This window comes from Euphorbia lathyris, chromosome 1 (assembly GCF_963576675.1).
Source record: "Euphorbia lathyris chromosome 1, ddEupLath1.1, whole genome shotgun sequence".
In the NCBI taxonomy this organism is placed as follows: domain Eukaryota; kingdom Viridiplantae; phylum Streptophyta; class Magnoliopsida; order Malpighiales; family Euphorbiaceae; genus Euphorbia; species Euphorbia lathyris.
In genome coordinates, this window is record NC_088910.1 from 141215572 (window position 1) to 141229095 (window position 13524).

Genomic DNA, 13524 nt, shown 5'->3' on the forward strand with positions numbered 1-13524 from the left:
GCACGAAAATCACTAAATCTGCTTTTTGAGGCCCTAGACGGAGGAATTAGGCCAAAAGAGGATGGGACCCACCGCCCATTGGGCTGTGGGTTTTTACCGTTGGCCCGTTTCCGATGAAACTAGGGTTCCGGGGCCCACAGCCTTGCTGTGGATTTTGACCGTCGGTCCGTTTCCCAAGGGAATGGAACCCCGGAACGCCGAAACCCTAACCCTAATTTGCCGCTTTTCGGCTTTTTCGAACGTTTTTCGGCGTTTCGAGTGAATTTGGATCCGCTAAATATTAGAGCTTATTATTATGTTTCAAGGATTAATTATTTAGGTCAAGAAAATAAAATTTAATTGGTCGAAATCCATGCAAAACTAGGTTAAAAAAAATAACCTATGCAAAATTAGGTTAAAAGCGCGCGCGTAAATCACTAAATCTTCTTTTTGAGGCCCTAGACGGAGGAATTAGGCCAAACGAGGGTGGGGCCCACCGCCCTTTGGGATGTGGGTTTTTACCGTTGGCCCGTTTCCAATGAAACTAGGGTTCCGGGACCCTAACCCTAATTCGACGCTTCTCACTTTTTATTTAAGACGTTTTCCCCCCTTTTTTCGTATCAAGTGAATTTTGATCCTCTAATGTTTAGAGCTTATTATTGTTACATTTTAACAATTAATTAAGTAGGTCGATAAGTAAAAATAATCATTAATTTGATCAAACAAAAATAAATAAATAATAATGCATTGAACATTAGGTTAAAACCGCGCGAAAATCACTAAATCGCGTTTTTGACACCTTAGACGTCCGAATTTGGCCAAACGGGGCGGGGCCCACAGTACTGCTGTGGGTTTTGACCGTCGGTCCGTTTCCCAAGGGAATGGAACCCCGGAATGCCGAAACCCTAACCCTAATTTGCCGCTTTTTCGGATTTTCGAAAGTTTTTCGGCGTTTCGAGTGAATTTGGATCCGCTAAATATTAGAGCTTATTATTACGTTTCAAGGATTAATTATTTAGGTCAAGAAAATAAAATTTAATTGGTCGAAATCCATGCAAAATTAGGTTAAAAAAAATAATCCATGCAAAATTAGGTTAAAAGCGCGCGCGAAAATCACTAAATCTGCTTTTTGAGGCCTTAGACGGAGGAATTAGGCCAAAAGAGGGTGGGGCCCACCGCCCATTGGGCCGTGGGTTTTTACCGTTGGCCCGTTTCCGATGAAACTAGGGTTCCGGGGCCCACAGCCTTGCTGTGGATTTTGACCGTCGGTCCGTTTCCCAAGGGAATGGAACCCCGGAACGCCGAAACCCTAACCCTAATTTGCCGCTTTTTCGGCTTTTTCGAACGTTTTTCGGCGTTTCGAGTGAATTTGGATCCGCTAAATATTAGAGCTTATTATTATGTTTCAAGGATTAATTATTTAGGTCAAGAAAATAAAATTTAATTGGTCGAAATCCATGCAAAACTAGGTTAAAAAAAATAACCTATGCAAAATTAGGTTAAAAGCGCGCGCGTAAATCACTAAATCTTCTTTTTGAGGCCCTAGACGGAGGAATTAGGCCAAACGAGGGTGGGGCCCACCGCCCTTTGGGATGTGGGTTTTTACCGTTGGCCCGTTTCCAATGAAACTAGGGTTCCGGGACCCTAACCCTAATTCGACGCTTCTCACTTTTTATTTAAGACGTTTTCCCCCCCTTTTTCGTATCAAGTGAATTTTGATCCTCTAATGTTTAGAGCTTATTATTGTTACATTTTAACAATTAATTAATTAGGTCGATAAGTAAAAATAATCATTAATTCGATCAAACAAAAATAAATGAATAATAATGCATTGAACATTAGGTTAAAACCGCGCGAAAATCACTAAATCGCGTTTTTGACACCTTAGACGTCCGAATTTGGCCAAACGGGGCGGGGCCCACAGTCCTGCTATGGGTTTTGACCGTCGGTCCGTTTCCCAAGGGAATGGAACCCCGGAACGCCGAAACCCTAACCCTAATTTGCCGCTTTTCGGATTTTCGAAAGTTTTTCGGCGTTTCGAGTGAATTTGGATCCGCTAAATATTAGAGCTTATTATTACGTTTCAAGGATTAATTATTTAGGTCAAGAAAATAAAATTTAATTGGTCGAAATCCATGCAAAATTAGGTTAAAAAAAATAATCCATGCAAAATTAGGTTAAAAGCGCGCGCGAAAATCACTAAATCTGCTTTTTGAGGCCCTAGACGGAGGAATTAGGCCAAAAGTGGGTGGGGCCCACCGCCCATTGGGCCGTGGGTTTTTACCGTTGGCCCGTTTCCGATGAAACTAGGGTTCCGGGACCCTAACCCTAATTCGACGCTTCTTGCTTTTTATTTAAGACGTTTTTTCCCCCCTTTTCCGTATCAAGTGAATTTTGATCCTCTAATGTTTAGAGCTTATTATTGTTACATTTTAACAATTAATTAATTAGGTCGATAAGTAAAAATAATCATTAATTTGATCAAACAAAAATAAATAAATAAAAATGCATTGAAAATTAGGTTAAAACCGCGCGAAAATCACTAAATCGCGTTTTTGACACCCTAGACGTCCGAATTTGGCCAAACGGGTGCGGGGCCCACAGTTCTACTGTGGGTTTTGACCGTCGGTCCGTTTCCCAAGGGAATGGAACCCCGGAACGCCGAAACCCTAACCCTAATTTGCCGCTTTTCGGCTTTTTCGAAAGTTTTTCGGCGTTTCGAGTGAATTTGGATCCGCTAAATATTAGAGCTTATTATTACGTTTCAAGGATTAATTATTTAGGTCAAGAAAATAAAATTTAATTGGTCGAAATCCATGCAAAATTAGGTTAAAAAAAATAATCCATGCAAAATTAGGTTAAAAGCGCGCGCGAAAATCACTAAATCTGCTTTTTGAGGCCCTAGACGGAGGAATTAGGCCAAAAGAGGGTGGGGCCCCACCGCCCATTGGGCCGTGGGTTTTTACCGTTGGCCCGTTTCCGATGAAACTAGGGTTCCGGGACCCTAACCCTAATTCGACGCTTCTCGCTTTTTATTTAAGACGTTTTCCCCCCTTTTCCGTATCAAGTGAATTTTGATCCTCTAATGTTTAGAGCTTATTATTGTTACATTTTAACAATTAATTAATTAGGTCGATAAGTAAAAATAATCATTAATTTGATCAAACAAAAATAAATAAATAATAATGCATTGAAAATTAGGTTAAAACCGCGCGAAAATCACTAAATCGCGTTTTTGACACCCTAGACGTCCGAATTTGGCCAAACGGGGGCGGGGCCCACAGATTGCTGTGGGTTTTGACCGTCGGTCCGTTTCCCAAGAGAATGGAACCCCGGAACGCCGAAACCGTAACCCTAATTTGCCGCTTTTCGGCTTTTTCGTACGTTTTTCGGCGTTTCGAGTGAATTTGGATCCGCTAAATATTAGAGCTTATTATTACGTTTCAAGGATTAATTATTTAGGTCAAGAAAATAAAATTTAATTGGTCGAAATCCATGCAAAATTAGGTTAAAAAAAAAATAATCCATGCAAAATTAGGTTAAAAGCGCCCGCGAAAATCACTAAATCTGCTTTTTGAGGCCCTAGACGGAGGAATTAGGCCAAAAGAGGATGGGGCCCACCGCCCATTGGGCTATGGGTTTTTACCGTTGGCCCGTTTTCGATGAAACTAGGGTTCCGGGGCCCACAGCCTTACTGTGGATTTTGACCGTCGGTCCGTTTCCCAAGGGAATGGAACCCCAGAACGCCGAAATCCTAACCCTAATTTGCCGCTTTTTCGGCTTTTTCGAACGATTTTCGGCGTTTCGAGTGAATTTGGATCCGCCAAATATTAGAGCTTATTATTACGTTTCAAGGATTAATTATTTAGGTCAAGAATATAAAATTTAATTGGTCGAAATCCATGCAAAATTAGGTTAAAAAAAATTAATCCATGCAAAATTAGGTTAAAAGCGCGCGCGAAAATCACTAAATCTGCTTTTTGAGGCCCTAGACGGAGGAATTAGGCCAAAAGAGTTTAAATCTAATTTCCCATGAAATTATTCTTTTTTATTTTTTTCACCTAATTAATTTTGCACTTTGACCTAGAAAGTTTAAATCTTTTACCTAATTGATTTAGCTTTCCATGCCTAATTAGTTTAATTAATTGAATGTGGACATGCAATAATAAATAACCGCGCTTTCAGACTCGAATTAGGGTTAGGATTTTGGGTTCCTATTTACGATGGAAACGGGCCAACGGGAAGAACCCACATCTACAGATGTGGGCCCCACCCTATTTCGGCCAAATTCCTTCGTCTAGGACCTCGAAAATGCGATTTATTGATTTTCGTTCGGTTTTAACCTAATTTCACATGAAATTATTCTTTTTTATTTTTTTCACCTAATTAATTTTGCACTTTGACCTAAAAAGTTTAAATCTTTTACCTAATTAATTTAGCTTTCCATGCCTAATTAGTTTAATTAATTGAACGTGGACATGCAATAATTAATAACCGCGCTTCTAGACTCGAATTAGGGTTAGGATTTTGGGTTCCTATTTACGATGGAAACGGGCCAACGGGGAGAACACCCACCCTATTTCGGCCAAATTCCTTCGTCTAGGGCCTCGAAAATGCGATTTATTGATTTTCGTTCGGTTTTAACCTAATTTCACATGAAATTATTCTTTTTTATTTTTTTCACCTAATTAATTTTGCACTTTGACCTAAAAAGTTTAAATCTTTTACCTAATTAATTTAGCTTTCCATGCCTAATTAGTTTAATTAATTAGACGTGGCCATGCAATAATAAATAACCGTGCTTTCAGACTCGAATTAGGGTTAGAATTTCGGCCTATTTACGATGGAAACGGGCCAACGGGAAGAACCCACATCATTAGATGTGGGCCCCACCCTATTTCGGCCAAATTCCGTCGTCTAGGGCCTCGAAAATGCGATTTATTGATTTTCGTTCGGTTTTAACCTAATTTCCCATGAAATTATTCTTTTTTATTTTTTTCACCTAATTAATTTTGCACTTTGACCTAAAAAGTTTAAATCTTTTACCTAATTAACCGCGCTTTCAGACTCGAATTAGGGTTAGGATATCGGGTTCCTATTTACGATGGAAACGGGCCAACGGGAAGAACCCACATTTTAACAATTAAGTAATTAGGTCGATAAGTAAAAATAATCATTAATTTGATCAAACAAAAATAAATAAATAATAATGCATTGAAAATTAGGTTAAAACCGCGCGAAAATCACTAAATCGCGTTTTTGACACCCTAGACGTCCGAATTTGGCGAAACGGGGGCGGGGCCCACAGCATTGCTGTGGGTTTTGACCGTCGGTCCATTTCCCAAGGGAATGGAACCCCGGAACGCCCAAACCGTAACCCTAATTTGCCGCTTTTTCGGCTTTTTCGAACGTTTTTTCGGCGTTTCGAGTGAATTTGGATCCGCTAAATATTAGAGCTTATTATTATGTTTCAAGGATTAATTATTTAGGTCAAGAAAATAAAATTTAATTGGTCGAAATCCATGCAAAACTAGGTTAAAAAAAAATAACCTATGCAAAATTAGGTTAAAAGCGCGCGCGTAAATCACTAAATCTGCTTTTTGAGGCCCTAGACGGAGGAATTAGGCCAAACGAGGGTGGGGCCCACCGCCCTTTGGGATGTGGGTTTTTACCGTTGGCCCGTTTCCAATGAAACTAGGGTTCCGGGACCCTAACCCTAATTCGACGCTTCTCACTTTTTATTTAAGACGTTTTCCCCCCCTTTTCCGTATCAAGTGAATTTTGATCTTCTAATGTTTAGAGCTTATTATTGTTACATTTTAAGAATTAATTAATTAGGTCGATAAGTAAAAATAATCATTAATTTGATCAAACAAAAATAAATAAATAATAATGCATTGAAAATTAGGTTAAAACCGCACGAAAATCACTAAATCGCGTTTTTGACACCCTAGACGTCCGAATTTGGCCAAACGGGTGCGGGGCCCACAGTCCTGCTGTGGGTTTTGACCGTCGGTCCGTTTCCCAAGGGACTGGAACCCCGGAACGCCGAAACCCTAACCCTAATTTGCCGCTTTTCGGCTTTTTCGAAAGTTTTTCGGCGTTTCGAGTGAATTTGGATCCGCTAAATATTAGAGCTTATTATTATGTTTCAAGGATTAATTATTTAGGTCAAGAAAATAAAATTTAATTGGTCGAAATCCATGCAAAACTAGGTTAAAAAAAAATAACCTATGCAAAATTAGGTTAAAAGCGCGCGCGTAAATAACTAAATCTGCTTTTTGAGGCCCTAGACGGAGGAATTAGGCCAAACGAGGGTGGGGCCCACCGCCCTTTGGGATGTGGGTTTTTACCGTTGGCCCGTTTCCAATGAAACTAGGGTTCCGGGACCCTAACCCTAATTCGACGCTTCTCACTTTTTATTTAAGACGTTTTCCCCCCCGTTTCCGTATCAAGTGAATTTTGATCCTCTAATGTTTAGAGCTTATTATTGTTACATTTTAACAATTAATTAATTAGGTCGATAAGTAAAAATAATCATTAATTTGATCAAACAAAAATAAATAAATAATAATGCATTGAAAATTAGGTTAAAACCGCACGAAAATCACTAAATCGCGTTTTTGACACCCTAGACGTCCGAATTTGGCCAAACGGGGGCGGGGCCCATAGTCCTGCTGTGGGTTTTGACCGTCGGTCCGTTTCCCAAGGGAATGGAACCCCGGAACGCCGAAACCCTAACCCTAATTTGCCGCTTTTCGGCTTTTTCGAAAGTTTTTCGGCGTTTCGAGTGAATTTGGATCCGCTAAATATTAGAGCTTATTATAACGTTTCAAGGATTAATTATTTAGGTCAAGAAAATAAAATTTAATTGGTCGAAATCCATGCAAAATTAGGTTAAAAAAAAATAATCCATGCAAAATTAGGTTAAAAGCGCGCGCAAAAATCACTAAATCTGCTTTTTGAGGCCCTAGACGGAGGAATTAGGCCAAAAGAGGGTGGGGCCCACCGCCCATTGGGCTGTGGGTTTTTACCGTTGGCCCGTTTCCGATGAAACTAGGGTTCCGGGACCCTAACCCCAATTCGACGCTTCTCGCTTTTTATTTAAGACGTTTTTTCCCCCCTTTTCCGTATCAAGTGAATTTTAATCCTCTAATGTTTAGAGCTTATTATTGTTACATTTTAACAATTAATTAATTAGGTCGATAAGTAAAAATAATCATTAATTTGATCAAACAAAAATAAATAAATAATAATGCATTGAAAATTAGGTTAAAACCGCGCGAAAATCACTAAATCGCGTTTTTGACACCCTAGACGTCCGAATTTGGCGAAACGGGGGCGGGGGCCCACAGCGTTGCTGTGGGTTTTGACCGTCGGTCCGTTTCCCAAGAGAATTGAACCCCGGAACGCCGAAACCGTAACCCTAATTTGCCGCTTTTCGGCTTTTTCGAACGTTTTTTCGGCGTTTCGAGTGAATTTGGATCCGCTAAATATTAGAGCTTATTATTACGTTTCAAGGATTAATTATTTAGGTCAAGAAAATTAAATTTAATTGGTCGAAATCCATGCAAAATTAGGTTAAAAAAAATAATCCATGCAAAATTAGGTTAAAAGCGCGCGCGAAAATCACTAAATCTGCTTTTTGAGGCCCTAGATGGAGGAATTAGGCCAAAAGAGGATGGGGCCCACCGCCCATTGGGCTGTGGGTTTTTACCGTTGGCCCGTTTCCGATGAAACTAGGGTTCCGGGGCTTACAGCCTTGCTGTGGATTTTGACCGTCGGTCCGTTTCCCAAGGGAATGGAACCCCGGAACGCCGAAACCCTAACCCTAATTTGCCGCTTTTCGGCTTTTTCGAACGTTTTTCGGCGTTTCCAGTGAATTTGGATCCGCTAAATATTAGAGCTTATTATTACGTTTCAAGGATTAATTATTTAGGTCAAGAAAATAAAATTTAATTGGTCGAAATCCATGCAAAACTAGGTTAAAAAAAATAACCTATGCAAAATTAGGTTAAAAGCACGCGCGTAAATCACTAAATCTGCTTTTTGAGGCCCTAGACGGAGGAATTAGGCCAAACGAGGGTGGAGCCCACCGCCCTTTGGGATGTGGGTTTTTACCATTGGCCCGTTTCCAATGAAACTAGGGTTCCGGGACCCTAACCCTAATTCGACGCTTCTCACTTTTTATTTAAGACGTTTTCCCCCCCTTTTCCGTATCAAGTGAATTTTGATCCTCTAATGTTTAAAGCTTATTATTGTTACATTTTAACAATTAATTAATTAGGTCGATAAGTAAAAATAATCATTAATTTGATCAAACAAAAATAAATAAATAATAATGCATTGAAAATTAGGTTAAAACCGCGCGAAAATCACTAAATCGCGTTTTTGACACCCTAGACGTCCGAATTTGGCCAAACGGGGGCGGGGCCCATAGTCTTGCTGTGGGTTTTGACCGTCGGTCCGTTTCCCAATGGAATGGAACCCCGGAACGCCGAAACCCTAACCCTAATTTGCCGCTTTTCGGCTTTTTCGAAAGTTTTTTGGCGTTTCGAGTGAATTTGGATCCGCTAAATATTAGAGCTTATTATTACGTTTCAAGGATTAATTATTTAGGTCAAGAAAATAAAATTTAATTGGTCGAAATCCATGCAAAATTAGGTTAAAAAAAATAATCCATGCAAAATTAGGTTAAAAGCGCGCGCGAAAATCACTAAATCTGCTTTTTGAGGCCCTAGACGGAGGAATTAGGCCAAAAGTGGGTGGGGCCCACCGCCCATTGGGCCGTGGGTTTTTACCGTTGGCCCGTTTCCGATGAAACTAGGGTTCCGGGACCCTAACCCTAATTCGACGCTTCTCGCTTTTTATTTAAGACGTTTTTTTCCCCCCTTTTCCGTATCAAGTGAATTTTGATCCTCTAATGTTTAGAGCTTATTATTGTTACATTTTAACAATTAATTAATTAGGTCGATAAGTAAAAATAATCATTACTTTGATCAAACAAAAATAAATAAATAATAATGCATTGAAAATTAGGTTAAAACCGCGCGAAAATCACTAAATCGCGTTTTTGACACCCTAGACGTCCGAATTTGGCGAAACGGGGGCGGGGGCCCACAGCATTGCTGTGGGTTTTGACCGTTGGTCCGTTTCCCAAGGGAATGGAACCCCGGAACGCCCAAACCGTAACCCTAATTTGCCGCTTTTCGGCTTTTTCGAACGTTTTTTCGGCGTTTCGAGTGAATTTGGATCCGCTAAATATTAGAGCTTATTATTATGTTTCAAGGATTAATTATTTAGGTCAAGAAAATAAAATTTAATTGGTCGAAATCCATGCAAAACTAGGTTAAAAAAAAATAACCTATGCAAAATTAGGTTAAAAGCGCGCGCGTAAATAACTAAATCTGCTTTTTGAGGCCCTAGACGGAGGAATTAGGCCAAACGAGGGTGGGGCCCACCGCCCTTTGGGATGTGGGTTTTTTACCGTTGGCCCGTTTCCAATGAAACCAGGGTTCCGGGACGCTAACCCTAATTCGACGCTTCTCGCTTTTTATTTAAGACGTTTTTCCCCCCTTTTCCGTATCAAGTGAATTTTGATCCTCTAATGTTTAGAGCTTATTATTGTTACATTTTAACAATTAATTAATTAGGTCGATAAGTAAAAATAATCATTAATTTGATCAAACAAAAATAAATAAATAATAATGCATTGAAAATTAGGTTAAAACCGCGCGAAAATCACTAAATCGCGTTTTTGACACCCTAGACGTCCGAATTTGGCCAAACGGGGGCGGGGGCCCACAGTCCTGCTGTGGGTTTTGACCGTCGGTCCGTTTCCCAAGGGAATGGAACCCCGGAACGCCGAAACCCTAACCCTAATTTGCCGCTTTTCGGCTTTTTCGAAAGTTTTTCGGCGTTTCGAGTGAATTTGGATCCGCTAAATATTAGAGCTTATTATTACGTTTCAAGGATTAATTATTTAGGTCAAGAAAATAAAATTTAATTGGTCGAAATCCATGCAAAATTAGGTTAAAAAAAAATAATCCATGCAAAATTAGGTTAAAAGCGCGCACAAAAATCACTAAATCTGCTTTTTGAGGCCCTAGACGGAGGAATTAGGCCAAAAGAGGGTGGGGCCCACCGCCCATTGGGCCGTGGGTTTTTAACCGTTGGCCCGTTTCCGATGAAACTATGGTTCCGGGACCCTAACCCTAATTCGACGCTTCTCGCTTTTTATTTAAGACGTTTTTTCCCCCCTTTTCCGTATCAAGTGAATTTTGATCCTCTAATGTTTAGAGCTTATTATTGTTACATTTTAACAATTAATTAATTAGGTCGATAAGTAAAAATAATCATTAATTTGATCAAACAAAAATAAATAAATAATAATGCATTGAAAATTAGGTTAAAACCGCGCGAAAATCACTAAATCGCGTTTTTGACACCCTAGACGTCCGAATTTGGCGAAACGGGGGCGGGGCCCACATCATTGCTGTGGGTTTTGACCGTCGGTCCGTTTCCCAAGAGAATGGAACCCCGGAACGCCGAAACCGTAACCCTAATTTGCCCCTTTTTCGGCTTTTTCGAACGTTTTTTCGGCGTTTCGAGTGAATTTGGATCCGCTAAATATTAGAGCTTATTATTACGTTTCAAGGATTAATTATTTAGGTCAAGAAAATTAAATTTAATTGGTCGAAATCCATGCAAAATTAGGTTAAAAAAAATAATCCATGCAAAATTAGGTTAAAAGCGCGCGCGAAAATCACTAAATCTGCTTTTTGAGGCCCTAGACGGAGGAATTAGGCCAAAAGAGGATGGGGCCCACCGCCCATTGGGCTGTGGGTTTTTACCGTTGGCCCGTTTCCGATGAAACTAGGGTTCCGGGGCCTACAGCCTTGCTGTGGATTTTGACCGTCGGTCCGTTTCCCAAGGGAATGGAACCCCGGAACGCCGAAACCCTAACCCTAATTTGCCGCTTTTCGGCTTTTTCGAACGTTTTTCGGCGTTTCAAGTGAATTTGGATCCGCTAAATATTAGAGCTTATTATTATGTTTCAAGGATTAATTATTTAGGTCAAGAAAATAAAATTTAATTGGTCGAAATCCATGCAAAACTAGGTTAAAAAAAATAACCTATGCAAAATTAGGTTAAAAGCACGCGCGTAAATCACTAAATCTGCTTTTTGAGGCCCTAGACGGAGGAATTAGGCCAAACGAGGGTGGAGCCCACCGCCCTTTGGGATGTGGGTTTTTACCGTTGGCCCGTTTCCAATGAAACTAGGGTTCCGGGACCCTAACCCTAATTCGACGCTTCTCGCTTTTTATTTAAGACGTTTTTTTCCGCCCTTTTCCGTATCAAGTGAATTTTGATCCTCTAATGTTTAGAGCTTATTATTGTTACATTTTAACAATTAATTAATTAGGTCGATAAGTAAAAATAATCATTACTTTGATCAAACAAAAATAAATAAATAATAATGCATTGAAAATTAGGTTAAAACCGCGCGAAAATCACTAAATCGCGTTTTTGACACCCTAGACGTCCGAATTTGGCGAAACGGGGGCGGGGGCCCACAGCATTGCTGTGGGTTTTGACCGTTGGTCCGTTTCCCAAGGGAATGGAACCCCGGAACGCCCAAACCGTAACCCTAATTTGCCGCTTTTCGGCTTTTTCGAACGTTTTTTCGGCGTTTCGAGTGAATTTGGATCCGCTAAATATTAGAGCTTATTATTATGTTTCAAGGATTAATTATTTAGGTCAAGAAAATAAAATTTAATTGGTCGAAATCCATGCAAAACTAGGTTAAAAAAAAATAACCTATGCAAAATTAGGTTAAAAGCGCGCGCGTAAATAACTAAATCTGCTTTTTGAGGCCCTAGACGGAGGAATTAGGCCAAACGAGGGTGGGGCCCACCGCCCTTTGGGATGTGGGTTTTTACCGTTGGCCCGTTTCCAATGAAACCAGGGTTCCGGGACGCTAACCCTAATTCGACGCTTCTCGCTTTTTATTTAAGACGTTTTTCCCCCCTTTTCCGTATCAAGTGAATTTTGATCCTCTAATGTTTAGAGCTTATTATTGTTACATTTTAACAATTAATTAATTAGGTCGATAAGTAAAAATAATCATTAATTTGATCAAACAAAAATAAATAAATAATAATGCATTGAAAATTAGGTTAAAACCGCGCGAAAATCACTAAATCGCGTTTTTGACACCCTAGACGTCCGAATTTGGCCAAACGGGGGCGGGGCCCACAGTCCTGCTGTGGGTTTTGACCGTCGGTCCGTTTCCCAAGGGAATGGAACCCCGGAACGCCGAAACCCTAACCCTAATTTGCCGCTTTTCGGCTTTTTCGAAAGTTTTTCGGCGTTTCGAGTGAATTTGGATCCGCTAAATATTAGAGCTTATTATTACGTTTCAAGGATTAATTATTTAGGTCAAGAAAATAAAATTTAATTGGTCGAAATCCATGCAAAATTAGGTTAAAAAAAAATAATCCATGCAAAATTAGGTTAAAAGCGCGCACAAAAATCACTAAATCTGCTTTTTGAGGCCCTAGACGGAGGAATTAGGCCAAAAGAGGGTGGGGCCCACCGCCCATTGGGCCGTGGGTTTTTACCGTTGGCCCGTTTCCGATGAAACTATGGTTCCGGGACCCTAACCCTAATTCGACGCTTCTCGCTTTTTATTTAAGACGTTTTTTCCCCCCTTTTCCGTATCAAGTGAATTTTGATCCTCTAATGTTTAGAGCTTATTATTGTTACATTTTAACAATTAATTAATTAGGTCGATAAGTAAAAATAATCATTAATTTGATCAAACAAAAATAAATAAATAATAATGCATTGAAAATTAGGTTAAAACCGCGCGAAAATCACTAAATCGCGTTTTTGACACCCTAGACGTCCGAATTTGGCGAAACGGGGGCGGGGCCCACATCATTGCTGTGGGTTTTGACCGTCGGTCCGTTTCCCAAGAGAATGGAACCCCGGAACGCCGAAACCGTAACCCTAATTTGCCCCTTTTCGGCTTTTTCGAACGTTTTTCGGCGTTTCGAGTGAATTTGGATCCGCTAAATATTAGAGCTTATTATTACGTTTCAAGGATTAATTATTTAGGTCAAGAAAATTAAATTTAATTGGTCGAAATCCATGCAAAATTAGGTTAAAAAAAATAATCCATGCAAAATTAGGTTAAAAGCGCGCGCGAAAATCACTAAATCTGCTTTTTGAGGCCCTAGACGGAGGAATTAGGCCAAAAGAGGATGGGGCCCACCGCCCATTGGGCTGTGGGTTTTTACCGTTGGCCCGTTTCCGATGAAACTAGGGTTCCGGGGCCTACAGCCTTGCTGTGGATTTTGACCGTCGGTCCGTTTCCCAAGGGAATGGAACCCCGGAACGCCGAAACCCTAACCCTAATTTGCCGCTTTTTCGGCTTTTTCGAACGTTTTTTCGGCGTTTCAAGTGAATTTGGATCCGCTAAATATTAGAGCTTATTATTATGTTTCAAGGATTAATTATTTAGGTCAAGAAAATAAAATT